The following is a 6,770-nucleotide window of genomic DNA, read 5'->3' as shown; positions in this document are numbered from 1 at the left end:
TCATCTTTTAAATTTTCCTCTGTGTTCCCCCACGTTCTTTCCAAAATGGCTTTTATAGGCTATGAATTTTCAAAATGCATAATTTTATTTTCCTCTCAAACGCCTACCTCTTATAGGAGATTTTTTTTCTGGGGTGATCCATCAATATCCTAAACCTAGCATTTTCCAAACTCAGCTCACCATTACTCAGTTGTAGGTCAGCTATTCCCCTCAATTCCCTCATCATGCCCATGCAATTGTGATTGTTTTACCCTTCAACAACTTGGAGTTATTCCCCAAATAGTCCACAGAGGCAGTTACAGAGTACTGTAGCTTAAAAACCCCAAGTGCTACATGACTCCAACACATTCCTCTCACAATATGCTTGCACTTGTCATACTACTTAATTTTTATTTCATATTACAAAATTTTACTAGGATGGGTCGTAATACAGAGTTGTCACATAACTATGCCCCCTCTACTTTCACTTATTTTGCTTTTTAAAAGATCAACTAATTATAACTATTGAGAATCTCTCTGCTTCTCACATTTCTGTGGAGAATAAGATTTTTTGTTTTTGGATCTTGATCAAGACAATGTCATAAAGAAGCATCTTTTGTCTCCCTTGCTTAGAAGTATCAAAGATTGCCCAAACGAAAAGCAATTCTCCACATACAGAGCAGGTAACTTTTACAATCATGGTCAATTACCTCATTGGTAATTGTACTATTGTCATAGTTGTTTGTTTTTCCCATGGTACTTTAGTTTTCCATTTGAAAGTTAGCCTGAGGCAACCAGCAAATTAACATATTCTAAATACGGCATTTTCACATTTATTATTTTGTCTCTCTCTCTCTCTCTTCTCTCTTCCTTGTTCTTTCTTTTATCCTTTTCTTCTTAGGTTTGTTTTGTTTTTGTTTGCTTGTTTTGTTTTTGTCTTTTACTATAGAATTCACAGTTAGGCTACACAGTAAATTTGGAAAAAATGATCAAGTAGGGACTATTTCAGCACCATATTGTCAAGCAGCTAAGCATGAATACCTTGCATTTTGACATATGCGTAGTTCTTTAAATTCATAGATATTACAGCACAGCATATAAAATTACTGTGCAAATGTTCTCAGTTGTGGACAATTCTTGAATATCAGAAAAAGTATCACCAGATAAGAGAGGCAAATATAATGCCAAGTTTCAGAGGGAGAGAAAAAAAAAATCCTGAGATATAATGTCATTAAGTGTGATGATAAACCCTGGAAATATCAGAAGATCATTCTATTTATTTAAAAACACTGTTTTCTGTAAGCCTTTTAAGACAGTGTGTGGTCAGTAGTAGCAAATGAAGGCTAATTTTTTAAAGTGTTTATTTTTGAGAATGAGAGAGAAAGTGGAGGAGGGTCGGGGGTGGGGGGAGGACAGAGGTCTGAAGCAGGCTCTGGGCTGACAGCAGCAAGGTCAGATGTGGGGCTCCAACTCCCAAACTGTGAGATCATGACCTGAGCTGAAGTTGGACACTTAATCAACTGAGTCACCCAGGCACCTCAAAATGTAGGTCAATTTTAATAAGACATGGAAAAAATAACATGATTCCAGAAAAGGGGTTTTGGAAGTTTTGGGTGATGAGCATTTAACTGTAGTAAATATTTCTGAATCCACATTCTGCCAGACAGTATTCTGGCAGACGGAGGAACTGAGTGAACTGAAGACTTTGGAAGAGAAACATTAACACTTTGAGCTTCAGCCTTCTTGAATGAAAATGCAAAAACCAACGTTTGCCTTTCAGGGTTTGGGTAAGGTCAAATGCCCTAAAAGTATGTATGGGAATAGAAGGTATACTGAAATAAAGGATTTATCCATTCTTAAAGTGATTATTTTACTAAGAGATAATAAGAAACAGAAAGCAAAAACACAATCGTGCACAAGAAACTGTGTGGGAAAAGCAGAAGTTTGTTGTCATGGTTCAAATCCTGCGTGCCATATTTTAACGACCATAGAGCCCTCTACAGTTTAGTTAGCTTTCAGCTGAGGCTTCGTTTCCTGGTCTCTAGGTTGAGGATAGTCACACTTAATTTACACACTATTTGCAAACAATAAATTGTTGCTAAATAAATGCCAAACACAAGTAATAAATGTAAAGGAAACTGAGGCATAGGGAGATTATGAAGCCTGCAGGAAAAATTAGAACTGTTACAGGATAAATCCACACTTGATTTTAGCCAAAAGGCCGAGAAGCGATACACAGGATAAAACCAGAGTTTACACTTGGGTCCCAGATGCCTGACTCATTCACTGCTCTGCCTCACACACAAAAATGCAAATCCATGATGATGCAAAACTGGCATCAACCAGTTACCTAATCCAACTTGTTTCAATAGGCAAGAAGCAGACTCTACTATATAACATAGCACTTAAATAAAGTTCTGCTTAAAAATTCAATGTCGCATTAGAGGATAAAGGGAACTTGATTGGAAAATGTCACATATGAAAAAATTCTGAGGGTCCTTAATGATATGCTTACAATGAAAAGAGCAATAGAGAAATTATGAGAAAACCTAATGAATTGGCTTCATTAGTGGATATATGATCCAGATTATAAAAATCTAAAGGCATATGCCTTCTGTGTTGCCAAACCACATCTGTTTTGTGTTTGTTTATTAAGGCAGCATTTAAAAATTGGCTCATTGAGGGGAGCCTGGGTGGCTCAGTTGGTTAACTGTTCGACTTTGGCTCAGGTCATGATCTCACTGTTCATGGGTTTGAGCCCCGCGTCGGGCTCTGTGCTGACAGCTGGCCCAGAGCATGGAGCCTGTCTTCAGATTCTGTAACTCCATCTGTCTCTGACTCTCCCCTGCTCACACTGTCTCTCTCTGTCTCTCAAAAATATATTTAAAAAAACATTTAAAAAAATAAACATAAAGAAATAAATAAAATAAAATTGGTTCATTGATGCACTGGGGTATTTGAGAAGGAAGTTGAATTGGAAACTAAATGTGCTATAGAAAAATATATTTGAAGGATTTTTTATTGTCGGCACAGATACTGTTATATAGGATAGGATCCTTCCTTAAATGGGTTCTCACTTAAAAGAGAAGGAAATATACACTCAGATTTTTTTCAGGAGGAAAACTATATCAACTATGGGAAAGCTAGAGAGGGGTTAAATTTGGATAAATAAAAGGAACTTCAAAAAAGTTTTATTCATACAACAACACCGTTGAAAATAATTTCATTGGGTCACAAATTTTTGAGAATGTCACAAAAAGAAGAATTTATCATGAAATTCAAGAATGACTGAAAACGTCCACTGGACCCCTTGTTGCCATAATGTGAGACTTCTTATGTATAACAGATTGCTATACTCAGCCTAATCCATCCTCAATGCTATTCTACCCTAGTAATATTCCTTGAGTAACATTATCTTTGAGTAATAGTCAGAAGTTGCAATCTGATTTTTTCTTCTCCATTGCTTCAATCCTCAGAAACCCTCCAAATTCCAATGTGTGGCACACAGTCCTATCTGTGTTCTGGCCAAATGTCATCACATCCCTTTTCTCTTGCCAACCTCACACTGTTCACCATGTTTGAAAAGCACGCACTCCATCCTCTGTTCCTTGGCACATGCTAGTTTCTTTTTCTCCTACATTCACCTGCCGGGGTGATATTTATCCTTTACAGCCTGGATGAAATGTCCTAAGACCTCGTCTTCTTTGTGTCCATATTCAACCTCCTATTCATCTGCCATTGCAGGAACTCGCTGGCCTATCCTTCTGCCCTGTGAACATTTCAGAAGCCTAACCTATGTTTAGGTCACTTGCTTCCTCAGCACCTAGGCTAGTTTTGTCCTGTAGCAGGTGTTTAATAAATGTATAAAGGGATAGCTAGATTCCGCAATTACTCAGTGTGAAATATCTGTTTCCATAATGTCAATTTCATTCCATTTTCAACTATAGTTTCACATAAATGCTTCTGTTAGGCTGATTCTGTTTACTTATTTAACGTTTGCTTATAGTCATGGGTGCCTGAGTTTTCTGGTAAATAATGTGTCTTTCACCTGTGATAGTAATGTCTTTCTATTTCTTTTCTCAAATTATACTTAACATTCTAGATTTGGTTCAAATTTTACTTTTTCCTAAGACATTTATATCTGCCATCATGTAAGATATGAAGTGATAGAAATTTTATATTCTGTGCTTTTAATGTTTTCTCTCTCTGTCTTGTGCAATGTTTGAGCCTACTAAAGGTCCAATATATGCTTGGATAGTTATTTTTCTTTGTTTTTTCTCTTGTCTTTTTCTTTGTCATGGGCTTCTTGAACTATATAGTTCTTTGAGTCTTAGCATGGTCCTGACTCTGAAAATTACTGTGGTGAAGGTGCTAAGGAAGCCATAATTAGGTTTGAATGTACTGTCTTCCTAAAGCTATTATTTGGGGGTACTATGTATTCCTTCTTATTACCAAGAATACCCCACCCTTATTGGATAAGCGAGATAACCTCCTTTCTAATCCTTTGAAAATCACCAAAGAGAAATGGGTGCTAATAGGAATGCTAAGAGATAACCTCGTCTCTCCCACCCATTTTACCGTGAGGTCGAAGAAGGAAGAGGTGTAGAAAGAGATGGAACTGGCCAGGATGATGACACCTGGGTTGGAAAGAGGCAGGTTTCCTTCAGAAGGTCTGGCATTCAACAGAGGGAGGCATAGGATTAACACAAATGCAGCCACAAGAGAGAACTTGCTGACACTGGAAGGCGTCTCCTGTGATTTATTCTCTTAGATCCTCTGAGACCTCACTATGCCTTATAGGTAATTAGTTCATGGGCTAAGTTTGTACAAAGGAGCATTCTAGAGGGATTTCTGCTCCTTCTAATTTATTGTCTTCAGAATATCTTCGCCCTGCAGAATATGCTTCAGTGAGCTGAAGGAAAGACCATGAAACAATAAAATTGTCCTAGAACAAGACTGAAATAAAGTCTCTGACCATATTAGGTTGTTTTCCTGGAGTTGTTATCTAGGGTGTGCAGAGGGGCAGATTGATGTCTATCATAATGAAGCTTTTTGTTATAAAACTACATGCCGATCGGTATATATTAAACATAAACTCATCACTTCCATAGAAAATTGAGTTGCCCTTTAGATAAATATTTATATTTTCTTGCTATAGGGGAAAATTATGACATCCTTATGACATACTGTATTTTTAATAGTGTTTTTCTTGAAATATTCTTTTCTTCTACACAATAAAATGATGCTTTCATTCCATTTTTCCCATGTGGCTGTCATCATCACCCTTCAGAGAGCTTCAGAGAAGGTAAAACTGACTGGCTTTGCTTTTGAACACCTTACTTATTACAAAGACTTTCCACACCATGGGAGGCTGGTCATGAGCCGATGTAAGCCCAGCTTTGGGAAAGGATTCTCACAAATTTTTGTAGTTGGACTTAACCTCATGTTTAAGAAATATTCACTGGGGCCAGGGAAGTCGCACCTTAGAGACACTTGTCAAAAAAGGTATACAAATAGTTCATGAACATAAAAGAAGATGTTATACTCATTAGTAATCAGTGAAATGTACATTAAACCACACGGAGGTACCACTAACATGTCCAAGGTCTAAAATTTAAACCTTGATGAATTATGCTCTGGGAAAGTAGAGCACAGGAACTCCATCCACTATTGATTGGAATACAATTGTTATGATATTTTGAAAAACTATTGGGCATCTTTTTACTGTAGTGAACACATGCATTTTCTAAGATCATAATTTTATTCTCAGGTACATATTCATCAGGTACAAGTGCACATGTATAACAAAAGACATGTACCATAATGCTCACAATCTTATTAGTAACAGTCCTAAATAGGAAGCAGTCTGATAACTATCCACAAGGAAGTGAAGTGTAATGTATTTATAAAATGGATAGAATATACAATGAAAATGAATAAATGCAAAATGGGCAAAACAATATAAAAATTAAAATAAACCTACTGTATGATTACACTCACATAACATTCAAAAGAAAGAAAAACTAGTCTATAGTGTCACAGAGCAGACACAGTTTACCTTTGAAGAAGTGAAATAGAATAGTGACTGAGAAAGTTCATGGGGGGCTTTGGGGTGCTAGAAATTCTTTTCCTTACTTTTCTCTTCTTTTCTTTTTTTTCTTTTCTTTTTTCTTTCCTTTCCTCCCTGTTTTCTTTCTTTCTTTCCTTCTTCCTTCTTCCTTTCTTTTTCTTTCTTTCTTCCCTTTGGTGTATTCATGGGTGTGTCCAATTTTTGATGTAAGCATACTTATGTATGATGCATTCCAACACAAAAGATAAATATAGGCTTTCAAATACATGCTACCTTCATTTATTTACCCACTCTTCCAGGAGAACCTATGAAGAGCAAAAGGCAAAGAGAAGGAGGAATGGGAAGCAGATTCGAGAGGTGGATTAAGTCAGAATGGTATTTAGAGGCAAAAAAGATGAAAAAGAGTATGATTGCCAATAACTCCGCAAAATCAATGTTAATGATCTACTGATTAGTCATCAAAGAAAATAATATTTCCTTCTTGTTTCTAGGCACCATCTTGAATGTCTTCTTCAAAGTTCAGCTTTGAACTCAAGTTCTCCTCACTGAGAACAGTGCAAAAAATATATATAGCTTTGTCCACTTCCATCACCTTTTTGGTTCTGAAGATGTGAAGCACAAACTGATTCAGCAGTGATTTATAACTACTGTCGATGGAGTTTTCACTATGTATGAGCATTGTGAGAAACATTTTATATGTAATTGTTTTGTCATTGCATAT

The sequence above is a fragment of the Suricata suricatta genome, chromosome 6 (assembly GCF_006229205.1).
Source record: "Suricata suricatta isolate VVHF042 chromosome 6, meerkat_22Aug2017_6uvM2_HiC, whole genome shotgun sequence".
Lineage (NCBI taxonomy): Eukaryota > Metazoa > Chordata > Mammalia > Carnivora > Herpestidae > Suricata > Suricata suricatta.
This window is presented reverse-complemented; position numbering follows the sequence as displayed.